Below are 18,079 nucleotides of genomic sequence, written 5' to 3' on the forward strand. Positions count from 1 at the left end.
CTCTTGGGGCAGAAAGAATGAGATTGAATAGAACTTTTTTTGACTTGATTTTGACCTATTTACGAACATCCTAGCCTATCTCAGAGATAATAAGATAGTAAGAATATTAACTCCTATTTATTGAGGTTATTGTGCCAGTTTTACTGCTATTGCATACATGCATTGTCTTTTTTTTTTTTTCATCCTTAGAACAAAGTAAATATTGGCATTCCCATTTTATAAACAAGAGTAACTAAAAAATAGATATAATAGGTTATATAGCTAGTTACATAGCTGGTAGGGTAGGTTACTGAAATTCAAGAACATCTTAAAGACTTTACCAAAAAGTACCTTATCCTGTGAACTGTATCTTCCCAGCATGTTCTGCTGCTGCACACGTGCACCTGTACATATAAAAAGACAATGCACACCCATATCCACAATCCCACACATACACTCATACACAAATACCAGATACAGATGTAGCTACACACATGCACACACACGCACAGACATGCATGTGCCGTGTACTCATGTGTGTACTTATATACTACATACATACATATACACACATATGCATAGACTGTATGCACGCCATTCTTCTGGAAAGAGTCACTGCTCTTTGATCCCAGGGGTAAGTATAATGACCCAGAACAGGCCAATCAGCTTTTTTTTCCCCCAGCATTTGAATCTCAGGCAGAGACACATAGAGACAGAAGAAAGCTGAGCCATCTGATAACAATGCTCTGGAGAATGCATCCTGAGTGACTGATATCCCTGAGCTGCTGGGTTCTTGTCCTTCTTGTGCTTGGTTAACCAACTCTTCGTTTTATTCTGCAAAGCTGCACAGTAGACTTGCAATTACTTTTTTCTCCCCTTAAGTCAATTTCTATTGCTTTCTACCAAAGAGCTCTAATTGATACAAATTATCTCTTCAGTGTAGCTAGTGCCAGTGATGGGGGTCCATTCTAATGACAATGGTGGTCAGCGCAATGCTGAAAGTAAGGAAGGGGCTTTTGATCGTTGTGTTACAAAACTGTCCATGGGGTAGGGCCATGATATAAAGGAGACTGTTATAAGAGGGCCTTCTAGAATTTACAGTAATAAACCAGTTACAAATGGGAGCCAAGACAGAGAGCCCTTATTCTGAATCCATGAATTCTAACATCATGGCCTGATGTTAATTTTTTGGTTGTAGCTTGCCTATGTTTTCCCCATCACTTTTTTTCTGGTATGGATATGATAGCTAGATAATATTTTGCCTCTTCACCCTTCAATCCTTCAGTGGATATTTACTGAAACACTCCATATGATGGTAGATAATTGAGAATACAGGAGTAGTTAAAACTACAGAAACAGAAATTTAGAGCCAGAAGACACATTTGAAATGGTATAGTCCAACCCTTCTTCTCATAGAAAATAGAGGTTTAGAACAGTTTAGTGACTTAAGTAGGATCACAGAGCTTAGTGTTAAGTGTACATTTTGGGACTTGTGATGCAGGTCTTGTCTCCTAGGTCTGTGATATTAATGGTTCCTGATCAGGCTCCTAGAATTTAGATGGAGTGTTGGGACATGCAGACAGGAAGCGATTGGTAAACTCAGCCCTGCATCAGGTAACCTTACTCTTTCTTGACTGAATAGCTCTGCAGTAAGCAAATATCCCAAAACACAAAATTAACAGTGGTTTCCAGTCTAAGCTGAAAACTTAGTTTGGAGACTTAGTATGGAAGTATTCATACTTGATACTTGAAGGAAGTGATCCTTCAATAGGATCACTAGTTATCTGTATCTTTCATTCCCAAATTGGGTTTTTGAAGGTGAGATCACCCAAAGGGAGAATAGTATCTGTTGTGCCAATGTTATCCCAATGAGCCACATGAAGTATAGAGCTCTGCTTTTACTCTGTAGGCACAGAGAACCCCAATAGCTGAGAAAAAGAGATAGGTGTCTTATAAAGCAAGATGAAATCTCCTTATTCAGTGACTTTAGATACATTAAATCTAAATAGAGAAATGTGGACCAGTGGATATCAGAATCTTGCCATCTTATCAATCAAGAAAAGACCCTAGCTTTTTTTTTTTTTTTTTACCTTAAGAAAATCAATAGCTTTATTTTTCTTCAATATACATATAGAAAACCGGTCTGAGAAGAAGTTTCATGAGATAGACCAGAGGACTATATACAAACTCAGGAATTCCAGATCAGCAAGACAAAGTGCACAGAGGACACACTCTTCCACAGGGCCCTGGAGCTTAGGACTGTCCCAACAGAGGTGAGGCAAGCTCCTGGATGGCTTTTGAGTTCAGCTGAGGAATTGTGCTGATCTTCAGAAGTTTGCCACTTGTGTACTTATTCTTGATGGTGGTGAACTTGGTCATGTTCTTGTTGACGTGCCCGATGTTTCTGGCCATGTGCCGCATGACCTTCAGCACCTCGCTCTCTATGTAGCCAGTGTAATACTGCTGCTTTAAGTTCCATTTTTCTTGGTTAGAACCTTCTGGGACAGGCAGGAAGTGCCTGCCACCACTTTAGAATGGTGATAGTGCACCGTGTCATAATCAACGAGAGTCAGCTCCATCAAGTATTTGGCTGAAGTGTGCTATTCAACATCGATATTCCTGGCTTTTGATGCCTGCCTTAGAAATGTAGCGGCAACGGTTGACTCAGCTCAAATTTCAGTTCTTTCAAAATCAGAGTGTACATTTCTCAAATTTGAGAACTGGTGTAAGCATTGTTGGTGATGTAAACAAAGCCTTCAATGTTTGGAGAAAACATTTCCTCATACTTGGAAGCCAAGAGCAGTGCCATAATGCCAACCAGCGGAAGCTTCTTAGGAGAGACTGGCTGAGCCTGTAAATATCGGCCCATGATGGCAACACACATGTAGAGCGTTTCCTGCAGCAGCCTGAACTTGGAGTGCACTGACACCAGCCAGTCCACCAGGATGGCACACATGTGGCCATTTATATCTCTCCCATCTAAGAAATGTGGGTTTATGGACTGTAGCACCGCAAGCTGCCTTAGATACTGGTAGATATCCTTCACGTAGTCACTGCAGAGCTGAGGGTTCTCCCAGTCCTCAATATCAATATCCTCAATTTTGTAGAGCAAGGCATCAGAGAAAGCTTGGCAGAGGTTCTCTTCCTTCATGGAGACGTCCTGAGGTGTGGGAGAAGGACCCTTTGGAGCCAACACTTCCATCTGCACTGGTTTCACAGAAGCAGTAGGTTTCAGGTGCTTGTTGACATTTGTTGTTTTGGTGGGTGGATCAGGTGCTTTAGTGTTCTGGATTTTCTGAGCTGCTTGTGTGGCTCAGGTTGTAACCCAATTTCCAATTTCTTCTAAAACTTCCCACCTGATAGTCACATGACTTTTAGGTTTAGAATTAATTCCTGTGTCATTATTCTCTAAATCGGTGGATGCTGTAGGGCGTTGCAACAGCACCATGAGGAAATGGACAGGCAAGAGTGGCAGCCCCGCCCAGGGGAAGACGCAGACTGGACACGAACACTAGTCTCCACTGCACCATTAGGACTGCCAAGACCCTAGCTTTTAATGACTATCTTAGGCTACCTTGATCTCTGCAGAATAAGGTAGAATGGACCATTTATTCCTCCTCGAAATTCAATTTTTCCTTGACTTCTGTAACACCATAGACTTGATTTTATTATTTCTGGTTGCCTCTTCTCACTACGTTCTTTGTGGCTTCCTCTTCTTCCACCTCTCCTTTTAATGTTGGGTATTACAAGATTTTGTCTTTGATATATCCCTTTGCTTGTTTTATAAACTCTTCCTAGTCAACTTTACTATGGCAGTCATCAGCTGTTCCCCCTGTATCCATCCACCCTTCCTTTAGTAAAAGCAAATTGATTTCTTTTGATAGGATGAATAAAACCTCTACGTCTCTCAGCATATGTGATTCTGATGTACCGGTAAATAACAACCAGAATTCAGGGTGGGAGGAAGCCATAATTTGTAATATTTCTTTGGTGTAAATACTCTCACCACCATCAGAGCCTACTAATTCAGGACATATTAAATGAGCACCTAATATGTGCCAGAAGGTGCTGTTTAGAGACTGGCAATCCACAATGTGAAAAGGACCAAATTATCTCTGAGCTCATGGAGTTTATATTCTAGTTATACAGACAGGTAATAAATAATTAAATACATAAATTAAATAACAAGATAATATCACGTAGTGATAAAGTAGAATAAAGGTGAGATGAGTGACTCAGGTAGGGAGCTATCTTAGACAGTGTGGTCAGAAAATCTTCTCTGGAAACTGATGGTTGAGTTGAGACCCGAATGAGGAGACATAAACCATGAAAGACCTGGGGAACAGCCCAAACTTTCAGCCATGGAACTTTTGCTTGAACTGTTTGGAAAGAGATGGTCTTTTTTTTGTGGTTAGTAAACTTGTAGGATGTCAGCCAGGAGGCGCTGGTATCCATTTCCTCACCTAGACAGGAGAGAAGCAGAGATAAAAGATGGAGATGGAGAGAGACAGATTCCTGGTGGTAACATTTGGATGTTTGAACATTTGGATATCTTTACCCAGCTGTATCTAAAGCCAGCATATCTTGGTACTTTTAAAGCATATGAGCCAATAAAGACCCTCCAGACAGTTTGTGTCTTTACTAATATACATATCTCTCCCATCTCTTCAAATACTATTTATAGATATACAACATGAATAAATACTATTTATTCATATACAATATATGAATGACTCCAAAATCTCTATCTAGATTGGATCTGATTCTAAAATCCAGACACACGTGCATACATACAGCTGAATAGATGCCTACTAGGTATCTTCACATGCAGAGTTTTGCAAGATCACAGATGTAATATGTATAAATTTCAATTCATCATCTTTCCTCCACAAACTGCTCACTCTGTTTAGTATTTCTACTCAACAAGTCAAAACTATGGGTGTAGTTTTATACTCCTTCTTGTCCTTCAACCTCTGTAACAAATAGACAGTTAATTCCCATGGAATATAGCTCATAAATGCCTTGGGAACACACCCTCTTATCTCTCCATTCCCACTTCCCAAGCTCAGGGGCTTGTTTCTCAGCTAGATTACAGATCTATTACTGGGTCTCTGAATCCATTCTTCCTTCCCTTTAGTTTCAATTTCTAATTGTCACCAGAGTATAAATACTTTCTTTTTCACATTAAGTTTAATAGTAAATGTGACTTTAGATTTTATATCAGTCAGGATTCTCCAGAGAAACCAAACCTCTAGGAGGAACCAATAAGAGTTTTACATATATATGCATATATGAACATATAAATACATATATTAATATATATGTAGAATATATATACATATACATTCACACACATACAATATATAAAAAGATTTATTTTAAGGAACTGGCTCATGAGATTATGAGGGCTGGTAAGTCTGTAATATGTAGGGCAGGCTGGCAGCTCAGGCAGGATTTCTGTTAGTCTTGAGTCAGAATTTCTTTTTCCAAAAATCTCAGACTTCTCAATCTTTGCTCTTAAGACCCTCAACTGATTGGATGAGTTCCACTCATGAGTTCCGGCTTTACTTAAAGCCAACTGATTGTAATAGTTAATCACATTTACAAAATGCCTACACAGCAGCATCTAGATTAGTGCTTGACCAAACAACTGGGTACCATAACCTAGCCAAGTTGTCACATAAAATTAATCATCATGGACCAAGACTAGGCATTATGAAACTAGCCACCTCCAGACTTTGAGAATTCCTGGATGATTTCAATGTTGTTTTTTTCTCTTTAATTGAATTGTCTTTATTTTCTTAGTTAATTTTTTATTAGAGTATAGATGATTTACAATGCTGTGTGAATTTCTGCTGTGTAGCAAAGTGAGTCAGTTATACATATACATATATCCACTCTTCCTTAGATTCTACTTCCATATAGATCGCTACAGAGTATTGAAAAGAGTTCCCTGTGCTATACAGTAGGTTCTTATTAGTCATCTATTTTATATATAGTTGTTTCTTGAGAAGGCAAGTTGAGGCAGCTGAGTGTCGAAGGCATGATCTCGTGTGCAAGAGAACCACTGGAGTGCTTGTCAAAACTGTTGGTTCCCTGACTTCATTCTGAGAGGATTCTTACTTCCAAGGTCTAAGGTGGGTATGAAGTTAATTGTGTGGGTCTTCACTAAGATTTTTTTAAAAAGAGATAATTATAAGATAGAAAATATCAGAGGACATCCTGTGTGGTAAAAGTGAGTATTGATTCAAGTGAAAAGTTTGCATTTTTTTTGCGCACATACTTATGAGTGTGTGCATGGAGGTCTGAGGCATATTGCAAAATGTATTTCTAACTCTGAGGCACAGTCAAGGTCAAAAAAAGTTTGAACACCCCCAGTGAGGGAAATGGTCAATATTCACCCTTGTGACATGATGTGGCAAATAAGTCCTTCTTTTTCCTTATTCCATGAACTTTTATGGCTCCATCCATCCTTCCTTGGGCAATTTCTTCATCTTCAGGTCTTGTTGAGTCCAGTGGTTATGGAGTAATGAAAGGTAAAGGCAGAGAGGGTACAAAACAAGGGCACAAAATCACCATTTCCACCAGCCCCGCATCTTCTTCTTTCTCGCCACTTCCTCACAGTTCATACCTAGCGTCCCTCTTTGCAATTTGTAAGACTTTCTGTTGCCTGTGCTGCAGGGACAGCAGAAGCCTGAAGTCAAATGTAGGGTCAAGCACCCCACAGAGCTGATAGCAATAGCAAAGTGTACTTTAATAACTCTCAGTTCCCAAGCAGCTCTGGGAACCAAGCACGGGATTTCCTCTGCCTTTGCTCCTCGGCTTCCTGGCCTGAGGGAAGACCTGACTGATGGCTTTGAATATCCATCAACAAATAATAAATAATAATAATAACCTGCCTGCCGCAGGCTTGTCGGAGTCAGGGAGGCTGGGTTTGCTTATGCTTTCTGGCTACTTAATACAACTTCAGAGTCAATTTTAAGCAGCAACCATAGCAGCTTTTCACCAGGGACTTGTCCTTGCTGCTGTCCTTAGGTCTGATTCCCAGGGTTGGGACCCATCTGGGGGAAATTGTGAAATGGGTGGTATGCCCATGGTGACGTTGGAATTCAAGATCTGCAAGTTTATTCTTTCCTCAGATTTGCCTCTCAGGCACCACGGTGTTCTCAAATGTCCCCACTTCCCTCTTTTCTTCCAGTTTATGGGCTGGAAAAGACCCAGATTTAAGAAATAAGTCCTGGGTTATAAGAAGGCATCCTTTCAGAAACACTAGTTCTCTGTAATGATTAAGCTCTTGGGCTTTGGGGTCAGAATTCCTGGGTTTAAATTTGAGTTTCTGTTCTTCCATCTAAGTGTGTGTGTGGGGGGCGGGGGGAGAGAGAGAGAGAGAGAGACAGAGAGACAGAGAGACCCTGAACATATTACTCAACTTCTCTGAGCTTCAATTCCTCATCTGCAAAACACACATCATATTCATAGTAATAATTATAATTGGTTACATTTCTTTAGTGCTTGTTATGTTCCCAGCAGTGTTCTAAGTGTTTTACCTGAATTATTGCCTTGAAGCCTCCTAAGAATCCCATGAGAAAGGTTATGTAATTGTCTTTGGCTTACAGATGGGGACACTGAGGCAGAGAGTGGATAAGGAACGTGCCCCAGGCCACACAGCTGCTAAATGGTGGGCCAAGATTGCTCACACAGCTGGGCCTCTGCTCCGCGTCTCCCAGATGCTAAGTGGCAGCAAGCATGGCCAGGCTTAGTTAAAATCCAGGCTCTGGGACAGGGGAAGTTTCCCTTTAGGATTTTGACTAGCCCAAAGTAAACATTTTTTATTCCAAATTTTCAGGTCCAGGGAAATTGTTGGTGTAGATAATTACCCTAACACCATACAAAGTTGCTATAGCAACTGTTCTCAACTCCACTCACCCTCCAGACCAGCCCTGAGAGCCAGGAGTGGGCTTTGCCTCTCCAAAATATCAGCTCATTGACAAGAGACACCTTGTGCTCTGAGGTTCTTTATAGCACCCAGCACCCAGCACGTTGAAAAGCTTATCCTGGTTGTCCAGAGAGTTTTAAAGTCCATTCAGCATGATAAATGGGCTCTTATGTGAGGGCCCTGGCTCCCCAAGCCTTCCTTCTCTCATCTCTCTAAAGAATGGCCTACCCATGGCCATTCTTTTTGAAACTGCAAATACTCTTGGTTGGAGGAAATTTTCAGACATCAATTTCTTAGAGTGGCTTTCTTGATCAGATTACTTTCCTTCCAGTGAGGAGCCAGGAACTCCTACACCCAGGAGGAGGGGAAGTTGGAGTCAGATATTGATGGTTTGAGTTTGCCCTGGGTGGTTACCCTGGGCTAGACTAGATCATGGACTCCATGTGGAATACTGCTCTGGGTTGTAGCAGAAGATGATATTTCTTTGTTGCTCATGGTCAAAGACTGAGGGGGCCGTTCTGTATTTTCTATAAGCTGGGATCCAGCCTGGGAATCTTGCATTTGCAATTTTCCACAAATGTCTGCTACCCTATTGCTTGCTTCTGAACCTCCCAGAGATGAATAATTCAGTTGGCACAGAAATAAAAGTCCCAACACTCTCATCTCATTTCATTTTGGATTCATGGTTAGCAGCTAGAGGTAGAAGGGGACAGTAGAGTGACTAAAAGAGACTATAAACTCACGATATATCACAGCCATATGGCCTCCTTCATGAAGAAAGCTTGTAGTGCCAGGCATGCAATGGTCAAAGCCCTACATGGTGAGAGGCATGTTTCATTGGACTCTTGGAAAATGATTCAGCCACACTCACTTCTAATCCAATTTAATGATCCTATTTTGATAGCTTTACGTATTTGCTGGTTAGGAGAAAAACCACCACCTCACAAGGTCTCCCTGCAGGTGCTCTAAAAACAGGGCTACTGAAGGAGCCGCTGTCCTTGCTCCATTCTGGGGGCCTTGGTGTGAGAATGTGGCCTTCAGACAGGCTGGGATGTTTGAAAGGGCAGGGACCAGGGACAGAGGGTGAGGGCGGTGCTAAAGGTTCTGAACAAGCCAGCTGGGGTGGGAGTGTGGTCGTGAGGGAACATAATCTGGTGTGATTCTTTGTTTTCATGGCATCACCTCCTATTCCTCAGACTAACAGAATCACCAAGCTGTAAACGGCACACCTTACAAATCAGGGTTCCCTGGCATGGCTGGAGCATTCATTACCAGCTGTAAAGGCACACCAGCAAGTGAGGTTGCTGTTCTGTAGCCCAATTTTCCATCGCAATAACCCAATTAACTGGTGTGTGTGTTTGTTTTACAAAGCTCCAAGCTACAATAAACCATACAGATACGCAGGCTGCAGAAAGCTCTGTAATTAGGACAAGGTGTACAAATTAAACTACTCTTTTTAAACTTCAAACCAGCTAACTTCTGACATACTGTACTGCTGGGGCTTCTGGGACTGAACCCAATTAACATCTTAGTATTTTATAAGCATCGTTTTAATTGCATTTGTATGCAATCTTCTCTCCAAGTGCCTTTCAAGGTGCTAGTCCTTGTTCGGCTTTTATTACTTTGGTGATTTAAATCTTCTCTCTCAGAGGTTCCCGTTAATAATGACTACTGCTACTTCAAATGCTGGTCCAACATAAAACTCGTCTCTCAGAAGAATTATGTTTTAAAACAGTTACATTTAACTTTATTATTACATTTTTAATTTTTTTCACTGTTTGAACATTACGCCTTTAAATGTTTTATCAATCTGTCAGCTCTTGTAATGGCTAGGAAAGAGATTCTTTTTAGAATCTTTTTAGAAGATGAGATGGTGGTTCCCCCACCTACCTCCCCTGCTCATCCATCGTGTGGAGTAAAAGTGTTTGGTGCCATGGGATGCCATGAGAGGAGGAGGTAACTGAATAAGTAAATTTGGAGTTTTTAAATTTCCTTATGGGTTTCAGCATCATTGTCTACATATTGAGGCTGGACCAGACAATGAAGTCATTTTCTTCCTGTCGATATTTAAAAAGGCACCAAAATATGCAGGGATCAAGATAAATAATATCTTAAAGTGATATTAAAAATAAAAACAACAAAATATGACTTGCAAACCAGGCATCATTTTTTGTAAATAAATCTTTTAGTGGCCAGGGCTGGGGTTAGGGTGAGGTATGTGAGGCAATGTTGCACAAGTGCACACTTGGTGTCTTGTTTTATTTGAAATTCTGATCTTTTATTTTCCATGGATTTTTTTTGGCTTTCATTTGTATCATCAAAAGTGTTGCATTAAAATATTACTTATTTTGATCCCTGGGTTTTTGGTGCCTCCTTAAATTTTACACCTGGGTGAGTGAGTGTCTCACTCACCTCCCCGTTCCAGACCCTGCTATAAATCTAAGTGCAAGGAGTATTTTAAAAGGGATTGAAACATGTGGAGAAGTCCCAAAGGAAAGTTTTCACCCAGTGAGTAAAAAATATAGGGGAAAATTCAGCCCAGGGTTTGGTTCTTTCTGAGTATGATGGCCACAGAAGTCCTCACTTTCTGCTTAGAAGCACCCAAATGAAGGGTGATGCCTGAGTTTATGGGAATCATGGCATGGCAAACTCTTCCTCTTCAAAATCCTAGCCCATGAAAGCAAAACGTTTTTGTAATTTTCTTTTGGCATGTGCTATTGCAAGAAGGAGTTAGGAAAAATGAGTACTAATGTTGTGCTCAATTAGGATTTCTGTTATCTGGATAAAAATATAGTCTTGAGCAGGCAATGGGATCCTCCTGGAATATTTTAAATCTTTTTGCTTGATTGAGTGTCTTGTCAAACAAAACTGGCAGGCTCTCTCCCAGAGCTGCCTGAATCTATGCAGATATGATTTCTATCATGCCTTTATTATGTGTAGTCTGTAATAAGGATGAGCACATATAAATCATTTCTAGATGGCAGTTAGGATGCAATACTCAAAGGAGAAAGACATTTCTGCTTTCAAATGTCTAGTGATTTCAGATATTATATAGCAAGTCTCTGCCAAACTGCACAATCTTCAATTCTACTCAAGCCCTTCTGTGGAAGAATGAGACTTTCATATCTTTTCTTTGCAAGGATCGCTAGTGTGGTAAGAATCATGTCACTAAGACCAGAGCACTGTATCTTTTTGGCTAGTCTGATGTCAAAGTTGCATTTGAAAAGAGGATACTTCTGTGATTTGATTTAAGAAGTTGGTCTTGAGAGATGATGGGGGAGACCTCAGATTTGGGGTCTGCTTTTCTCTAAACAGGGCATGAGTCTTAGAGTGGGGAAGTATCAAAATTGTGTTCATCTGAGTCTGCAGCAAGAACAAAGTGCATTTCTGGTGACATTTCAAAGGATCTTTCTTTCCTCTGGATCAGGAAGTGAGTCATAAATATCTCAACCTCTTCCCAATGACACAAAGGGTAATTTGGTAAGGAAAAGCAAACCAAAACAAAAGACAAGAGCTCCAGACTTGGCTACTAATATTGTTGAGCAATTACTATGTATCAGCTACTGAGCATCTCCGTGTATTATCTGATTTACTCTTTGGTAGACTGAAACAATACAGGGACTATTCAGATATACATTGTACAGACAAGGAAAGGTAGGCAATGGTCTACCTATGGTTACAGGTTTGGTCAGTTTGGTAGGTGATGGGCCAGGATTCAAATCCAGACACCTTGGTTCCTGATGTGATTTCTCATCCACTCTGTTTTCATATACTGTGTGGTCTTGGGCCACCTCACCTCCCACATCTCAAGAGGACCAGGACAAAAGTGAAATAGCTGGCTAGGAAATTGAAGTAGGTAGGTGGTCATAAGGTCTCTGAATCCTACTTCACAGTTGCCATTACAAGGCAGTTTATAGAAATTCTTTGGTTGGGTTGAGGTGAGCATGTCTATGTACTAGGGTGGCAGTCGTGACAGTGAATGGGGTAAACTCCAGACGTATTGTGAAGTAACTTTGGTCTCCAAGGCTTCCATTTCTCTAATCTGAGGTCTTCTTCCCCTTTCAATGCCTTTCTTTCCTCCCTCAGGAGTCTTGGATTTGACTGCTGTAGGTCCACCAGACCAATGCTCACACACTGCAGCACACATAGAAAATGACAAGCGAGAATGTCATTGGCAGGTCAGGCTGCAGAGTTGGAAACCCTGTACCAGATCACCAATACCATGAAGCCTGGGGCTACATATCTCTATGACTAGACACATCACTCCTGGTGCAAAGGGAGATTTTGTGGTAAAATAATTCCCACCAAGTCACTAGAGATTTGACCAGCCAATATACAGATAAGACTACTCTTCCTTTTGGGAACATTAGCTCTTGAAAGTGGGAGACTGGGGGGACAAGGGCTTTCCCCACTGCCTGTCATCGTGCCAAGTGGTTTTTTTGCCCTGCAGTGAAAGGTGAGAGGTGAGGACTGTCAAGTCTCAGGCAGAGGGAGCAATCAGATCAGGAAGGAGGCTTAGGGAGAGAGCAAAGAACAGAAAGAAGACAACAGAAAGGAAGAGAGGAGCATTTCATGACTGGAGTCTTTTTTAATGGGACTGAGGGGGAACAGTTGTCTGAACACAAACCCAGGAAGTTGCTGTGACGTGCACTATTTTCTACCTTATCTACAGGCAGCTCCGGCCAGATAAGGGGTGTCACTGTGATTTCTCATTCTTGGCTGCTCTGGCTGTGCAGTTGTCCAACTCCAATCCCAGAGTGTCTGTGTAAGGGCTTCCCTGGGCTTTCTCAATGATTGGCACAAAGATTCAGACCTTGTCAATTGAGCTGCTTAGAGCTGAGATTCCAGCTGGTTAAGATGCATGGTTCTCCATAGCTTGCCCTGTAAGGTTCTCATTCTTCATCTATAAACTGGAGATGGTAATTGCCTCCCAGACTACCTTCCAGAATTGTCAAATATAAGACATTACTATGATTTAAGGTAGCAACATAATTTCAAATAGGGAAGGGAGATCTATGTAGTGGTCAACTGGGCTACACCTTTAACTCAGTGCGAGGTGATTTGCCCTTAACGGATTTGACACTAGGGATTGCAAATGCCGCTCTGAAACTCTCAGGGTGGAGAGTGGGGTGAGGGAGGGTGGGTATTCTGTACTCTCATTCACTCCTGCAGTTGTGACGTCCTTATTCACACTTAACCTAAAATTTGCCTGATACAAGGGAGCTCTTACCTTTCTTTACCTATGATACAGATGGGAAAATATGAGTGTAAATCATCCATAGTAGCACATCTCTTTATGTGCTTAAAGATTACTCAGAGTGCCTTCCACAGACTTCATTTCCTTTAAGCAGGGGCCCCAGCTCTGAGAAGGCAATGGCACCCCACTCCAGCACTCTTGCCTGGAGAATCCCAGGGACGGGGAAGCCTGGTGGGCTGCCGTCTATGGGGTCGCACAGAGTCGGACACGACTGAAGCGACTTAGCAGCAGCAGCAGCAGCAGTAGCAACAGCCAACTCTGAGAGGTCCTTTTAATTCATTTCCCAATCTCATTTTCTTTCTGTCAATAATATAAACTGTTCTTTGTGGAATTTGACATTCCAAGCCTTCCACTCCTGTCCTGCCTTGTGGCCCAGGAGTGAAGACTCAGCTCACCCACTTTTGGGAAAGAGGTGTGGCCAAGATGTACCAGTGGCCAGCATTTGGGGGAGGGGTGGCCATTTTGGACCACTGTGTTTGCTGACTGTTGCCTAGGAGAGATCTAGTGGCAGTCCCTGGCTACATTTAGCCTGATCTCTGGGAGCTGGAAGCCTGTGGCAGGTAGTACCTGCTGAGCAGATGAGCTTTTATAGCTTGGTGCAGACAGACTCTGGGGCATGGCACAGATAGGTTAAACTTCAGAGTGTGCTGACATCTGCATATGGAAGACATTTAATGTAGGATTCAGTAATTGTTTATATGGCAGTGTGAGGTTAGCAAAAGAATGCTGGAGAAACAGAATTCCAGGGTGCTAATCTGACCTTTGACAAACAGTGTGACTTGGGCAAGTAACCTGGCCTTTCTGAGCCTCAGCTTCCTGATCTAGAAAATGAAGGGAGTGTATATTTTCACTGGATAATGTATGAAGACTAGGGGAGCTTATACATATCAAAATGTGGAGGACAATTTAATTTGAACATTATAATAAGGGATTATTACTCATATTATCAACATTATTCACCTCACTAAATGGACTATCTCCTTGGGCAGAAAAGAAGGGAAACATAAAGTCTTAGGACTCAAAATAGCCAGAAAAGTCATTGTGTAAGATTTCCCCTTCAGTGCTAAAAACTCCATCCAGCAGGGACATTGTCTTTTCATGGTGGGACCTCTGGAGCTTGGTGAAGTTTCCTTCTCTGGCTGAGCCTGGAAGGACCAGGCTCTTTGAGGGGCCACTGTCTTGGAAGCTCTCTGAGACTGCAGAAATGTTCTGACACTTTCCCTTCACTCAACAACCTTCCAGGGTTCAATCATTTCTTCCTTCAATATGCATTTATTATGCTACTCTGTGTCAGGCACTATGCTAATTTAGGGGATGCCCTGATAAACAAGGCAGATATTATCTTTGGTCCCCTGGTAGCTCCCTTCTAAATGGCTGTGGATGATTTTTGTGGTATCCACGAATTTTGGGAAATTGGAGAAAAAATTACATGTGTTTGTGCAGTTGTTTTTCCCAAAAGTGTTTATATCTTTGATAGGATTTTAGAAGTGGCTCAGAACTTCTCCAAAAAGGTTAAGAATCAAAGCCTGGTGGGAAAGATCAGCTATTCACATGAAACAGTAACTACAAGGCAGGAAGTGTCTTGTAGAGAATCTTACAGAGAGTACACTATGGGTACAGAACAGAGAGTGCTTCTTGTCAGCTGAGTTGTTTGGGGAAGACTGGGTGGAAACAGTTGTATTTGACCTGACTTTAAAAAATGGAAGAGTGCAATTCAGTGTCTTTTTATTGCATAACACCTAGAGAAACCGTTCATATCATAGCCTGTGTGAATAGTACCTCTTGGAGTTGAGCAGTGCACAACCTGTGCATCTATACGTGGCGACCCTGACTTGGTTGGGGGAAAGAAACCATTCTTGTTGGTGAGTTATGGATTTCCTGAGAAAGTTGTGATAACCACGCTTTTGTCACATCATGCCACACCAACAGGTTAGAAAGAGCAATAGGAGAAACACTAAAGAAAAGTCAGCAATACCACTGCCTGTGGAACAACCTCAGTGTGCAAATAGGGTTGGTTTTCTTATTTTTCCATTTAATTTTTTGAAATCCTCACATGCCTTATTCAAGGAAGCTCAGTGTTTCCTACCACTCCTTGAATTATCCAAACCCCCAGAGCTTGCTTAAGTAGCCCACAGGGTGGTCAGTCTTTATTGGACACTCACGGAGGAGGGAAGTGGAATATGAGCAATCTTCTAGTGATGTGGTTTCTCACTGGCCCATGTATGACTTGGAAAACATCATTCTGCACCTCTCTCGGGCAAGGCTTCAGTTCAGGTCCCATCATGGTTGCCCTAGGACCTCATGGGCTCTTGGCATATCCTTACTTGTTCGAATGTCTTCCAAGGATAAATAGAGTCATTGCTAAGGGCTGGCTTCAAGTCCACACCTTCACTAGCCTAGAACATTGATCCAGCTTCTTCCCCCCAATCCCCTCCTCATCCCTCAAAAGGTAGAAGGTTTTATTACATCACTGTTTGAGAACAGTCTAGTACTCTCACAATATCTCATTTTTTTCCCTTTACTTTTTATTGGAGTATAGTTGTTTACAATGTTGTGCTAGGTTCTACTTTGCAGTAAAGTGATTCAGCTATGCGTATACATATATCCCCTCTTTTTTGGATTTCCTTCCCATTTAGGTCACCACAGAGCACTGAGTAGTGCTATTCAGTAAGTTCTCATTAGTTGCCTATTTTATACATAGTGTTCTTGCCTGGAGAATCCCAGGGACGGGGAGCCTGGTGGGCTGCTGTCTATGGGGTCGCACAGAGTCGGACACGACTGAAGCAACTTCGCAGCAGCAGCAGCAGCAGTGTATATTTGTTAATCCCAACCTCCCGATCCATCCCACCTCCCTTTCCCCTCCTGATATACATATGTCTGTTCTCTACGTCTTGCCGGGAGCCGGCATATTGCATATTGAGTGCATATTGAATATTGAGTGCAGCACTTTCCACAGCATCATCTTTCAGGATCTGGAATAGCTCAACTGGAATCCTATCACTGCCGAGAGCCAGCGTGAGGCACTCCGCCCATGACAAAGGTCATGAGGAAGGAGGCTCGGCATACGCAAAGGCGGGATCGAGCCTCAGGAGTCCCCCTGGAAATTCTCGAGCATCTACCCCCAAAACCAGAGTCTGCCTACTTTCTGCTTTGTGCTTTCACCTACACCTCTGACTTTACGGGGGGCTGTCCCCCACTACCTCTCTCTGAAAAGAGAGTTAGCTTACAGCTCCAGTTAATAATTCTTGGATGTGACAGTGTTTCAACCTACAAACTCCTTTGAAAATCCTCTAGCCTGCCTGAATGGGTTTTTCCGGCCACATGTGATTGTTCAGAGCCTCCCAATTGTGAGAGGCAGGAGATGTTCTAAACTGCCTAAACACAGATTCCTTTGAGTAGTTAAAAGATTGATTAGAAATTGTATTGGTGAAGGGTTTTTCACTTGTTGGGCCAATGTTTGCTGCTAAGTCTCCATACCCCTTACCTACTGTGTCCTTGGCAGTGTATTGATTGATATAATGGGTGTATAGAAATGTAAAATGCAGCTTTGTTCAATGCTTTTTGGAAGGCTGGCGCCTGACTTTGGAATAATCACCTTTAGAGAAAGATAAGTTTCTTAAAATGTTAACAGGCCTCCGGGCCAGAAGATGATGTCTATCACCTGAACTTTTGCATATGATAAGTTTGCAGGAAGAAAGCCTGGCTTGCTGCATGACTCTACCCCTTCCCCCATTATCCTCTATGCATACCTTAAGGTATAAAAACTACTTTGGAAAATAAAGTGCGGGCCTTGTTCACTGAAACTTGGTCTCCCCATGTCATTCTTCCCTTTAACTTCCGGCTGAGCGTCCATCTGGAGCGTGGATGTCCTCTGCGACCATTTATTTGCCTGGGCTTCTAAGACCCACTCGAGAAGGTGTCTAAGGTGGGGCACCTTCCGCTATTCGAGAGGGCGCCTGCGGCCTCCGTGGTCAGAGCTAACCTGGTGTCACGGGTTATATTGATTTTCCGCGTAAACCAAGCCACTCAGCTTCTTTTCTCCACTGAATTTTCCTACTGAGCTATCCTTATTTCAGCCGCTTTTCTCCACTGAATTTTCCTACTGAGCTATCCTTATTTCAGCCGCTTTTCTCCACTGAATTTCCTCACTGAGCTATCCTTATTCTATTACTCTTTGTATCCTTAATTAAAGTGTAATTAAGCAGTTATTCCCTGACCCTCGCCTAGCCGTCTCTCCTTCGAATACCCTGGATCAGCCGGGGCTGGTCCCCGGCAGGTGGCGCCCGAACAGGGACTTCGAAGGTAAGCTCCCTGCAATTAGGGTCATCAGCCCTTTTTGCTCCCCGTTCTCGGAACAACTGGGTCATCAGCTCTCTTGTTCCCCCACGGAGCAGTTTGGGTCATCAGCTCTACTGCTCCCCCCTCGAAACAGTTTGGGTCATCAGCCTTCTGTTTCTCCCCCGGGACAATCTGGGTCACCAGCCCTATTGTCCTTCCAATGTTCGGGACGGCTAGGACCCCACTCAAGGGTGCCGCGGACCCCCCTGTAGGATAGACAGGGCTGAGGAGTGGGAAGTGTTGAAAGTGTTGAAGACTTAGAGAAAACGGTTTCTGAAGTTAAAAGGCCAAAGAAAAGCCTGATCTTTTAAAAGCTAAAAGCTTTATCTTCTATTATACTTAATTTTCTGACATGGGTAACACTGAAACTAAGAATGGCAACTCTTTATACAAATAATCTTCAAACTGATAAAGAGGCTACTGTTAATTTAGATACTTGGGTGAAGGTAAAAAACAACTAAAAACTTATCCTATAAATATGATTAAAAATGTTCTGGACCCTCCTCATGAGGCTGTGGGATAGCCTATGGGAGAAGCTATAGCGGTGGATGGTAGTGGGTCTCCACCTT

At 42.3% G+C, this 18,079-nt stretch overlaps 1 pseudogene; it reads right to left on the reverse strand.

Moving 5' to 3' along the window:
* Positions 1-2,115: 2,115 nt before the first annotated feature.
* LOC129642272 (G2/mitotic-specific cyclin-B2-like) lies at positions 2,116-3,427 on the reverse strand (annotated as a pseudogene).
* Between the last annotated feature and the right edge of the window lie 14,652 nt (positions 3,428-18,079).

This window comes from Bubalus kerabau, chromosome 1, assembly GCF_029407905.1.
Source record: "Bubalus kerabau isolate K-KA32 ecotype Philippines breed swamp buffalo chromosome 1, PCC_UOA_SB_1v2, whole genome shotgun sequence".
NCBI classification, from domain to species: Eukaryota; Metazoa; Chordata; class Mammalia; order Artiodactyla; family Bovidae; genus Bubalus; species Bubalus kerabau.